This window comes from Thermobia domestica, chromosome 3 (assembly GCF_964235325.1).
Source record: "Thermobia domestica chromosome 3, izTheDome1.hap1.1, whole genome shotgun sequence".
Classification (NCBI taxonomy): Eukaryota; Metazoa; Arthropoda; class Insecta; order Zygentoma; family Lepismatidae; genus Thermobia; species Thermobia domestica.
The window spans coordinates 107,499,378-107,512,526 of NC_137456.1; the positions used below are offsets into that span (position 1 = coordinate 107,499,378).

General features: G+C 35.9%; 1 protein-coding gene across 50 annotated transcripts in view; it reads left to right on the forward strand.

The window, feature by feature from the left end:
- The window catches only part of LOC145680652 (uncharacterized), a 407,115-nt gene that overhangs the window by 27,404 nt on the left and 366,562 nt on the right, over positions 1 to 13,149 (forward strand). The gene's annotated exons all lie outside the window — the stretch shown is intronic.

The following is a 13,149-nucleotide window of genomic DNA, read 5'->3' on the forward strand; positions in this document are numbered from 1 at the left end:
TTAAAATCTAAAAGAAAATGGGATATTTGCGATATTTCTGATGCTTCTGGGACACTAATCGAATGTAAGTCTGAAACTCGCATCCCATTTTATTTGTCAAAGACATCGCTTTTGCGTAAACTAAGAAATGTATTACTGATAATTTATCTGGCCAAGAAACTATGAATATAAGGTAATCGTATTGTCGCGTCACTCAATTAAAAGTCATTCTGAGCGGTCGTTATTCAATATTGTAATAGGTACTCAATAAGGCCATCGAGTCTTTGGGCAAGTATCTTTGATAAAGTATCGCTTCTTTTGTTCAGTTGATGTATTACAACATTTAATATTTGTTAGGTCCGTTTTGGCATAATTTATCTGTGCGACACAGTCATATTTCTATGTGTAAATTAGTTTCAGAATGAATATAAATATAGTCTTCGCAAGAAAGTTTACGTTGTTCATTTGTAAAGGAACAGTTAGTGAATTTTTTCCCCCTAGATCCCAGAATACTTGAATAGACTTCCGCGTCTCTAGGAGTAACTGCTCTCATCAACTACTCTACAATCATGTTTTTCTGGAAATCTAGAGAGACGTGGAGAGATCCAAGACTTCTTTGACCACTTCTGTTTTTGACACTGTAGGACAGCGTTTCCCAACCTTTTTCAACTTGCGGCACACTTCAGGGTAACTTGAATTCTCGCGGCACACATATTATTATTATTATTATTATTATTATTATTATTATTATTATTATTATTATTATTATTATTATTATTATTATTATTTGAAAATATAAAATACTGTAGTACTTTTTTTCTGATTACTGACATCCTTCTCACAGAGAAGAAAGCTAGACCACTGTTTTTCCCCGTGGTAAATCATTATGCTTATTTTTCATTTTAATTTAAAAATATAAAACAATTACAATCAGATATAGGGCTCAAGTTGTTAAAAATACACTTTTTTTTTTTTCGAAAACTGTATCCAACCTTTCATTAAGAAGGAGGATCACTAAATAACGAACGAACAAACGAATCTCTTTTACTTTTAAAACACAAATATAGGTAATTCGTATGCATGTTTACTTTGCCGGAAGGATTGAATAATATTTTAAAATTTCAAGTTACGAAATAGTCTGCAACAATAAAGAAGCAATAATGGTCATAACAATGATAACAAATACTTTTTTTTCAAAATTAGAAATGTACAGAAAAATGTTCTACAGAAAAGTAACACAGTATGAAACTTTAAATTTTAGATTCATAGTAGTAATTTGAAATACAAATATACCTTTTTCTGTATGTCTTGCAATTTGATTGCTATAGAATTACTAATTTTGTTCCGATTTCCTCGCGGCACACCAGCGACCCATTCGCGGCACACCACTGTGCCGCGGCACACCGGTTGGGAAACGCTGCTGTAGGAGATAGAACAGGAAGTCAGAACGTGTGCATTCACTGGAAATAGAACTTGGATCTTTCGCGCTGATCATGTAGTCACGAGGGAATTTTTCGTATAATCGTATGAAGTTTGTTGGTTCGCATATTACCAAAACTAGTAGACCTATACATTTTAAAGTATAGGTATATATAACTGTTAAGTGGCCATTCTATATCCAAATTTCCTTTATTCAGAAAATCTCCAATCTAAGAATGTTCAAGTTAGAGGTTTAACATTCGGTATATAAACTCTTTAATCAAAAGTAAGGGAATACATGTTTCTGCTGAGAATTGGAAACTCCGCTAAGGAAGAAAAGGGGGACATGTCTAAACCTTTCAAATTTCTTTTTCTTTACTCAAAAAGTGCTCAATACTGGGATTTCAGATTTTCAGTTTTATATATCGGCCATTCCATTCTTACGGACGGGACATTTTAGCTCACGATTGTAACAAAAAAACAAAATTCTAAAAAATATACAGGATTGTTTATATATCTTAAGATTGGTAGCAGGGCTCTTTTTATCTAACCTTATTTTTTAATAACAGAAATCGATTTTACCGTCTTTATTATGATCAGTAACCAAACTTATGGACGGGACATTTTTTGGACACATGTTGTTGTAGACGTCAACTTGAGCGTCATTTTCTGCGAATTACAAAATTTTAGCAAGCTTATTTTTTTTTCTGTTGGGTTTAAACTATTTACCTACACGTTGCCTCACGTTTCATCTGAGAAAACTTATCTCACTCAATAAAAAAAGAGTTAGTAATCTTACGGACGGGACCAAGAATTATCTTACGGACGGGACAAAAAAATAATTGCTAAAAAGGACTTCTTGGAACACTCTTTACTGTCTGAACTTAGTTATTACCCACAAAAGAACTAAAACTAGACATAATGTTTACAGATTCGAGAAACAGAAAGGAATTATGCACTTGAACTCTTTTAAAAATTAACACAACTACATGTAACAAGTACATATCATATTACTCTTTTAAATTTGCAATATTACTAGAAAACTACAAATATTCCGTCTAGCCTACGATATTAAGACAAGGAGATTGGATGAGACGTGTAACTTCACAGATTTTTTCGCTTGAATGTAAACAGTTGAATTCACATTTTAAAATATTTAGCAAACTCGGAACCACGTACAAAAATTCAATAACATCATTCTTCCCAACACCACCTTAAGTGACAACAATTGTTTGTGTGTGTGTTTAATTTCTCCGAACACTTTAATCAATTTGGTTACTTTTCATGTCACTCTGCTTTACTTATTGGGGGTTATCACATTATTATCCGGAATCCGAGTAAATATCACTGAATTTCACTCGCGCTCCTTTCGGACGATCTTCCATCTCTTCACTTGGATCTAAATCTGAAGATTCTAGCACAGCGTGCTTCCACACTTCGTAACAACTTGTCTCGGATTTAACAGTTCTTCCGGTTTCAATCTGACGCTCAACAACAGGTTGAAAATAATGTCGAGACTGAACTTGCGGCATAGAACGAACGCGGGTCCACCTTTTCTCGAGAATATCCCTGTGTTCACTCACAATTTCTTCACCACGAAGAATAACTGAATTCCGTCGGGCTTACAACTCTCAGTGCAGCATTTGAAAAGTTCCCTTGCTGTGGAAACCTCCATCTGTCAAGACTTAACCCTTTCCCACACCATTCTCTTGAGTGTGCCTCCTATACCGTCCACGGCTCCTTTCGCGTGAGAAGTTGCAAAAAAGTTCCATCTAAGAAAACATTCATATGCTCAATTTTGTGTTTTACCTTTGTCAGTAATTAAAGTTTTCAAGAAGACCCACACACAGAACTTGCCATGGCTCGTATTGTTACTAATAATCGCATAGCACTGCTTTGAGTTCTTCATCCAGGCCACACTAGGAAAAATAGTGACTTGAGTTTGGTTCCAGTGTGCACTCTGTCTCTCGTCTTGTGCCACACAGGAATAATTTTCTGCAAAATTTACTTGCAGAACAACTTCACCACACTTCAAGTTCTCTTTTTTCATTTGAAAGTAAGATTCTTGGGTCATCTTAACAAAGCAACGAGTCTTAAATTTCAACAAGCTTTCTCGTATCACATTTACTGCATCTGGAACAGTCCCATGGACAGTACAACGAGTTGGGTGTCCGTTCACATCAACCCACTGCTTCCAAAAAATTTCTTCACTTAAATCACAATCACTACCAACGAAAGCTGAAAGATCTGTTGTACAAAGCTGGCAGTTTCTAGCTATGCAATTTTCGTTGGTCACATCACAGCAAAGGCCTTTAAGATCTTTGGCGGTTTTAGGAAAACCATATATTGCCTTGACCAGTTCACTCACAATGAAATTGAAGTTCGCGTGAAGCTTACAGACACAAACATTATGTGGCATTTTAGAACTAAGCATAATGTGTGTTGGTCTCAATTCGTAGAACTTACTTTTCTTTACTTTAATTTCAGGATACTCTGTACGAAACAAAGCAAATGTTTCTTTTACTGTCATTAAAAGGTGTCTCTTTTGTTTTTTAATTTTTCCTTTTTCAGTTTTAACGCTCTTGAAATCGCGCTTTCCAAAAGCTTGCCTACTTATGTTGTCACGGCTGTAGAAATCTTGAACCTTTTGTATAGTTTCATTGCTGAGGATTGTAGCCCCCCTTTCAGTGGTGACAACAAATAGTAACTGTATCGAGTACTTCTTACGGACGGGACACATTTTCTTAATTCGTTTATTTGTTAAATATGAATCACTGGTTGATCACACTTTCAAATTAAATTGAAATTACATATCTTCCTTTACATATGTGTTTTCAGAACGTTATTACTCTTCTACAGAACATAAAAAGAACTTCTTTACCTTTTTTCTTACGGACGGGACATCCGAAACACTTTTAAGTGCTCAGCTATTTCTAGGAGAATCAGAAGTGATAATCCACAGCCGAACACTGCATCATACACACAACAGACAATGACTTTTTCCATCCAAGCGTTGCTTTCTCGAAGTCAGTAACATGGATAAATAAGTGTTGCCAACAAACGCCTGAAATATTTCCCGGCAATGCACAGGCAGTTCAGTAAATTCAAACTGTCAAAATTGGACAAAAAAAATTTAATTGCGTTCATTTTTTTTTTCACTCAATGATACACATTCTTCGCTAACCAGGGTTGGCAAAAACCACGGTTTTTATTAAAAAACCAAATAAACCGGTTTTTTTGGTTTAAACCAGGTTTTTTTGGTTTAAACCAGGTTTATTTGGTTTAAGTAATTTGCTCTATGTATTAATATCATATATGGACAGAAATAAGTTTGTTTCGCCTTGATGTTATTATGTAACAGCCGGGTTATGCAGGAAGGGGTCACATACGCTTAAAGCGGAATAAAAACCGCTTCTCGAGTTACATCCGAGAGAAATTGTCCTCCATTTGAACTCGGAACCAGGATAATTGGCCACAAATGCGATACGTCTGCCGACTCACTCCCGAAGGAATCCTGATAAAAAAAAAAAAATACGTTGTACTGATCTTTACATGGTTCTTAATATAACTGTCAAGAGTCATTTCAGAAGGACAAAAAGATAAACAGTTGCACAAGTGAAACCATTATACAGAATTACATATGGACAATTTCAAAGTACTACGGAGTACAGAAGAACTAATTTAGTTCAAGTTAGTTAACAACGACTTTTATTGGTCCAACTTAAAGAAATACAACGACTTAATTTGCATATCAGTTAGAAAAGTGACTAAAGATACGAGTTATTTGAGTCCACTTTGGCTCAAACTCATTTATACATAAATAGATACCAAAGATACTTCTCATTTCACTAAATGCCTCTCGTGGGGTCTATATGACTTTCCCACACACACAAAAAGTACGGCATTTCGATGTATTTTATCAATAGTAAACATTGAAACGAAACAATATTTAGAATTTTTCTTTGATTGCAATTACACAACAATAATAACAGCTACAAAAAAATCACAAAACGAACATTTATAAACTTATATAAAAAAGTTGCTTTTGTAGTATAATCTTTTTGAGTAATGAATGGGGAATTTAGGTCTGAATATAATACGAATAATGTACGGGAGTGAAACCTGATAACCCACAAATGTGTGTTCATCAAGATTTTACAAACACTTACACTTTTACGAACATTTTTCGTTTTTTGGTTTAAACCAGTTGGTTTTTTTTGAAAAAACCAGCTGGTTTAAACCTTGGTTTAAACCATGGTTTAAACCACCTTGGTTTAAACCAGCCAACCCTGTCGCTAACTTAAGGCATATTTTCAGTTAAATACCAACAACATGAAAATTTCACTACAAGGTTTACTTTTGCATGGATTGGCCGATATACATTATACTTTATTCTTCCTGTACGCAGACAGACTTCTGTTAGTAATATAATTTAGCAACAATTTATTTTCTTGCACAGTGATTCTTTGGTGTGAAATAGTAATAAATTAGATTTTAGGATGAACATGTTTTCCAAGTTGCTTTCTGTATATAAGAGTAAACATTAGACTGTGCTGTATTGGAGTTTAATGTTCTTTTCAACATTGTGATTACATGAGACCTGAACTTAATGCTCAACGTGAAATCCGAACTATGTAGCTTACACCGGGTTTCGATCGTGGATCTCGCGCCAGAGTAAACGTTAGAAACTAAAGGACAAGGAGCTGTGATTTTAATATATATATGTTCTAATGTACTATACTATATAGTTGAGTTACATTTATATATTTGTTAATTCAAACATGAATACTCTTTGTTAGTAAAAGACAGATTCTTTATTTAAGAAAAAAAAAAAAAAAAAAAAGCCTGTGTATGCAAGGATGTTAAAATAAAGATTGTTGCTCGAATCCATTCGTTATCCAGTAGTCCAAGAAGGTATGGTTATGAGACTCCTCCGTTTGTTTCTGTTACGGTTTCTTGACGGTGTGTACTTTCCACAGACTTGAATAATCTGGTAGCATATAGTATGCCAGTTTTGTACTTTTGTCTTTTTGTCATATTTTATGATTTTCTATATGGCACTGAATATTTACTTGGAGGCAAAGTCCATAAGGTATTCTTCTATTAGAGCATATGCATTATACGCTTGCTGTGTAACATAGTGGAAAGGTAAAAGATTTCCCTCGTTAGCAGATTCGAGTTCAACTTTTTGAACTTAGATTCTTGAAAGGTTTTCGGTTTTGTGACAAGAGCTATACACAAAAGACTTCGCTTTTTATTTTCCCTGTTATTATGCATACTGTTCAGTGGTATTGAGAAATGTTGCATTCAGTTTCGTACGTGGGTTGTGCATAAAATTATTGTCTTGTTTTTTACAACTGTCGTTTAATGATTAACAAGTTCCATTTCTTGATTTTTTATTTATTATTCAAGGGTTAATCCCGCCACAAAGAATTTCTTCTCATCCCATGTAGTTTTTGAGTTATACGAAAAGTTAAGTCATACGTATCCTAAGTTGAGCTCGAAATTAACTTGAAAGAGAAAAAAACATAGGAAAAGCTGCAGCTCTACCATTTGTTGGCCTCAATATGACCCCGTGTGTTTTAACAATTTTATCCCTGGCTGCACTATCCATTCTAGAATATTTCTACGAAGCACAGGAAGAGAATCTTTTGTTATTTCTTACAGGCTTTCCGCAAACCCTGGAGAGTAGTGACAGAACACGAGGAAAGTGCTCTTGTTAGAGAACTAAATCTGAAGAAATCCATAGGGCTTCCTCTGATGACTTTCCCCATGTGTTTTAAATATAATAGCCTTGATGCTGAGGGTTGTCTCTATTCGTTGCAAAAATCTGTGCACAAAATGATGAGATGTATGTGATGAGGCCTTGTCTTACTGTAAACGGACTTGATTTATCGCATTTCCATTGAAATGAGGCAAATCTTTTCTTTAAATATTTAATAGTACATGTTGCTAATAGTATGCAGAGTCAATTTTACATTTTTAAGCATCTGACAGTTTTTTCATTAATATGGTATCTTGCGGCGGTCATAAATCCATTCGAGAAAGTTGCCTTGCAATTACTGATAAATTCTGAACAAAATTTTTGGTCGGCCGAAGTGTAAGTTAAGGTGCCACAATTGGATAAATAAATCCGTTTCATCCTGCATAGCGACGAACTTCCACTTTCAGCGGGTGGAAGATGCTTGTAAGGACGTCTACAGTTTGTGTTTCTCCTAGTGTTGTAAAAAAACGATATTTTTTATGTTTTTTTTTTCAGTAAAAAAACTGTTCATTTTCATGTTTTTTTCTTTTCAATATGTTGCAGATTATTGAAATAATCAACAAAACTTGAGTCGAAGCCCTCGTAACTTACAAATCGGTTGTTTTTTGTACCTATACGAGCAAAATTGTGAGACTATTCCTTCCAGACCCAGGTCATTTTTGTCGTTTTCCTACATTTTCAGTTAGTGACTTATTGCTCAAAAATCATTTATTCGATTGATACGGTTAAGGCCTTGTTGTTTATTTATTTATTTAGAAAATGGATGTGGCTAATTTTTGGTGTAAGTTGCATTGCAGTGTTGCTAAAGGGTGGAAAATTATTAAGGGAAATGTAGGGGTGAAAATTTACAAAAAATCCCTAACCAAATTTCAAAATTTTTGTATCTGGCACCACTGCTGTCATGAGTTCAAGTCACCTAAAAAAAATCTTTGGTGTATTGACAAGGTACAGAGAAATCCTGAAGTCGCTGGCTTCCATTCAGAGAGGGAAAGAAAAAATTCTGTCATCATACACATGAAAGTTTGACACTTTTTACGCCTCAGAAGCAAAAAATCAACAGATATGCCGGGGCTACAGCTTCTCTAATTATCCTATTGAAACTTTTATGGTGCGTTGTGTAGGCCAAAGAGTAAGCTTTCAAGTAGTGTGCGTTTGTTTCAATGTAGCTAGCAAGAGGGAAATAATAGAGGGGAAAATGGAAATTTTCCGAATTTTTCACCTAAAATCGGGAATTAATTGTTTTGGCTGGAAACACTGCCATCAGACAGACGAAAACTATCTGAAAATAAACCTTGGTGCCCCAAGAATATATCCTACAAGTATCATGGCGATAGCTAACAGAGTCAGCATGTAATTAAAAAATAGTACCTCATTCTACCTCAGAAATTCACCATTTTCTTACCATTTACAGAACATGGTTTATTATAAACCTCAACTGTACTTACCCTAATTATTCTAGTGAAACATTTTATAGTGCACTGTGTATGCTAAGGAAGAGGCTTTTAGACACTGGTACGTTTGTTCGAATGTAGCCAACAAAAGGGAAATAATAAAAAAAAGGAGAATTTTTACAAAATTTCCACCTAAAATCTGGAATTACAAAATTTTCTGTAGCTGGTAACACTGGTGTCAGACACGCATACAAACTATCTTAAAATAAGCTTTGGTATTCCTCTAATATATCCTACAGGTATTGTGACGATATCTAATAAAGTAAACGTGTCAATAAAAAATATCTCATTCTACCTAAAAAAGAAATCCCAGTTACCTTTCCAATTAGAGAACAAGGTCTACTGTATACGTCAACGTACCTCCCCTAATTATCCTATTGAAACTTTCTATAGTGCGTTATGTGGGGCAAAGATGAGACTTTCATATACTGGTACTTTGTTCCGATGTCGGCAACAAAAGGGAAATAATAGAAACAAAAAAGGAGAATTTTCCCGAAATTTTCCCTACAATCTGGAATTAAAATTTTCTGTAGCTGGCAATACTGCTACCAGACAGACGCAAACTACCTTAAATTAAACATTGGTACACCACTAATATATCCTACAAGTATCATGGCGATATTTAAGGAACAAAGCTTTTAATTACCAAAAATATATTACGGTAAATAGAAAAGTAGGGAAACACTAGAAATATCAAGGGTTAGAACCTAAATACGAATTTTTCGTGCGCCCCCTAATTACCCCATTGTAATGACCTGTACCCGCGTTTGTTCAGTAAGGACAAATGTTCGACTGGCGTAAGTTGACTTGCACTTGGACGTGTAGGTACGGATTTATAAACAACAATGTCGATTTTTTTGCCCAAATTTAGGGAAATTTTAATTTCCCTAATTGGCAACACTGCACGCAGGCTCCGTCCAATTGATGTCAACAATTAGGTATCCATCCGAGGTATCTGCCTTGCAAGTCTTAAGGAAATCTTTCTACAACGAAGGAAGCTACAGGGGAAAAAAGAAATAAAGGAAATTCGAAATTTCTCGAATTTTTGACGGGTGAAATTTGAGAAGGAAATTCGACACCCAGAAGAAGAAGAAATTAATATGATAACCTATGGTCCAATCATATTTGGCAAAAATAATATCCCGATATCTTAATTAGTGTCCACACAGGAGCGGATTAAAAAAGTGACACCCGTGTGTGCCAGTTTGGCCACCTGGGTCCGAAAGGATTACGAGTGTACATTTGATTACATTTTTTTGACTACTATTTGGTCTAGGAATTAATTCGTGCGGGTGGACAAGAGATGGCGCAACGAACGGAGCGTCCCACAGTTCCGTGTATCCACACATGTGTTGCAAACCCCTGTCATCGCGTATCGTTCGTAGTATAGGGCAGTGGATTAAAGCCTCAACAACACCAGTTTGTAGTTAAGTGAACATGGCGCAATTTGTGCCTGATAAAGTGTTTTTGCGGGGTGTCCTGCTGCATTACTTTAACATGCAGAAAAGTGCGACTGAAAGTCATCGTATTTTGGTGGAAGTGTATGGTGACCATGCTCTAGCTGAGCGAACGTGTCAGAAGTGGTTTGCACGGTTTAGAAGTGGTGATTTCGGCTTGGCAGACCAAGAGCGAGCTGGACAGCCAAAAAATTTCAAGACGAAGAATTGACAGCATTGCTCGAGCAGGATTCGTGTCAAACGCAGGAACAACTTGCAGCAGCATTAGGCGTTGATCAAACAACAGTCTCCAAACGCTTGAAAGACAGAGACGTTGAAAGACGAAAAACCATTTGCGAATTGCTGCTTCAACGACAGAGCAGAAAGGGGTTTCTGCATCGAATTATTACGGGTGATGAGAAGTGGATCCATTACGAGAACCCTAAACGAAAAAAGGCCTGGGTGAAACCAGGTGAACCAGGTCCATCACAACCAAAACGAGATATTCACTGTGCAAAGGTTATGCTGTGCATATGGTGAGATATGAAAGGTGTGGTGTACTATGAGCTGCTGCAACCGGGTGAAACTATGAATGGAGAACGTTATCGACGACAATTAATGCGTTTGAAGCAAGCTTTGGCCAGAACACGACCAGAATGGGAGAACAGACATGATAAACTTATTGTTCAACATGATAACGCTCGCCCACATGTCGCAAAACCGGTCAAAACCTATTTAGAAAATGTCGGATGGGAAGTTTTACCCCACCCGCCGTATTCCCCAGACGTTGCTCCTTCGGACTACTACTTGTTCGATTGCATGAACAACGATTTGATTGGACAGCGGTTTACTTCTTCAGAAGATATCGAAACATGGGTCTCTGACTGGATCACTTCCAAGGATGAGGACTTCTTTCGCCACGGAATCCGTACATTGCCTGACAGATGGGCGAAAGTGGTGGCTAGCGATGGACAATATTTTTCTTAAGGTATTTATGTATTTTGTGTTTGTACTACAGCTTCAATGTGTGCGTACCAACCGCACGAATTAATTCCTAGACCAAATAGCTCGTGTTGTTGTAGTAGTTATAGTCTCGACTAATAATAATATCGTTGTGGTAAACAATAACTTTATGAGGAAAATTTTTTCTCCTTTTCACATCTTAGTTCCAACACTGTTGGTGAAAAATGCAGGGTGTTTAAAAAAATATCAGGGTTTTAAGTCTTCGTAGTACTTATTACATTTTACGTACAATTATAAACATTACATCAAGTAAAAGAGCACCTCAAGCAGTCTTTGCTACAAGTGTTCGATTTGAGATTCATTCGTCACACGGCACACATCTAGTCGATAGGCGAGAAAGGCCCATAAACTTTCCGCCATATGGCACAAAACACATTCAATTTAGGGGAGTCTCGTTTCAACTGTACCATCTCCAGAGGATTTGCTGACTGCCAGATGCGAACATTATGAGTTTTCACATTAGGTGAAATGTCGATTTATCACTGAAGACGACACGATCCAGAAAATCTTCATTGTTATACAGCAATATTTCACTTGCGAAATTGGCACGTAAACCGTAGTCTGTAGGCTTTAGACCTGTAGCAACTGCAAACGATAAGGACGTAGTTGCAAGCGTCTCCTTAATATTCTTCACACAGACTGTTGCACTGTAACTACAGATTGTCTTTATTAAACACAAAAAGCTTTCTGCTCTCTAGTCTCCATCTTTGCTACTTGCTCTTTCTAACGGCAGACAGAAGAAACAATGCATGTGCATGCGTGCGTACAAAACTGTTTGAGTTGCTCTTTCATTTGATATGATATTTATAATTGTAAGTTAATTGTAATAGATACTACAAAGTTTCAAAACCCTAATATTAATTTTGAAACACCCTGTACTACTTCAAATTGTTTCAACCTATAGTCATGTCTTGTATATACATATCATTGGGACCGGCCCTAGGCAATTTGTCGCCCCGTGCAATGGTATAATTTTCCGCCTCCCCCTTTCTCCAGAAAGAAGAAATCTTAAAAGTCATGATTTTAAGTATGCTACCCCAGCATGAACAACCAAGGGAAGGGTAAGTGCAGTCGCACTCAGAAAGGCTTAAATACTTACTAAAAATACAATCTCGTTGTGTCTGTTTTTTTCTTTAAATATTTATCTATTATGTTAGTGAAAGGTAAAGCAAACACACCTGCAGAGGAAAGATGCTAATCCTTTTTATAGAATTCAATATCGAGCTTCAATCTCAATGTGTAAGTTTGCAATTTCAGTGCAACTAGTTCTTTTATCTTTATTTCTGGATTTTTCTTCTACATCTGTTAATATTTTTTTTTTAAAAAAACTTGTTTCTATCTTCAATGATAAGGAACTTGTTTATGACAAAAACAAGACTAGGTGTCTAGTTGTCATATCAAAACCGTGATAACTAACTAAATGGAACAGATATTCGCTACTATTCGAGAATTGAATTCTTGCATTTGACAACAATCAAGCAATTTGTCCTCGGATTTATTTGAACATTTGCTTTAGCATTGTCCATGAGACCTTAAACTGATGCGACCTAAACATAATTTATGAACATAGTATTCAAATAGAAAGTCAGTTTAGTAAATGTAACTACCATCATCATGAAGTCTGTTTCCAACAAGAAATACTTAATTTAAATAATATACTTACGACATATTTTGCCGGACCCTTCAAACTTGCCGCTTCATGCAAATGCACGTGTTGCACTTTGCACATATGGTAGAGCCGGTTCTGCGTATCATATATATATCTAGTCGACATATTATTTATATATGATATTTACAAAAATACTAGTAGGCAAATTAGTATTAGTTTTTACCTTTAGACAAGTTATTTGAATTTTATACTGTTCGTGACATTATTTTCGTACTTATTAAAGGTCTGCTTTCACGAAAAAACAAAATTTCATTTCTACTTTTATTTCGTAGTTGATATTGATGAAAACTGCTGAAACCCGGATTGTTAGTAGGTATGCTATTCATACGAGAGGGGATCCAAAAGAAACCGGATTGAAAAAGCGCTGCTGTTCCTAGGCGTAGTAGAGAGTTCTCTTGCTAGGTGGTT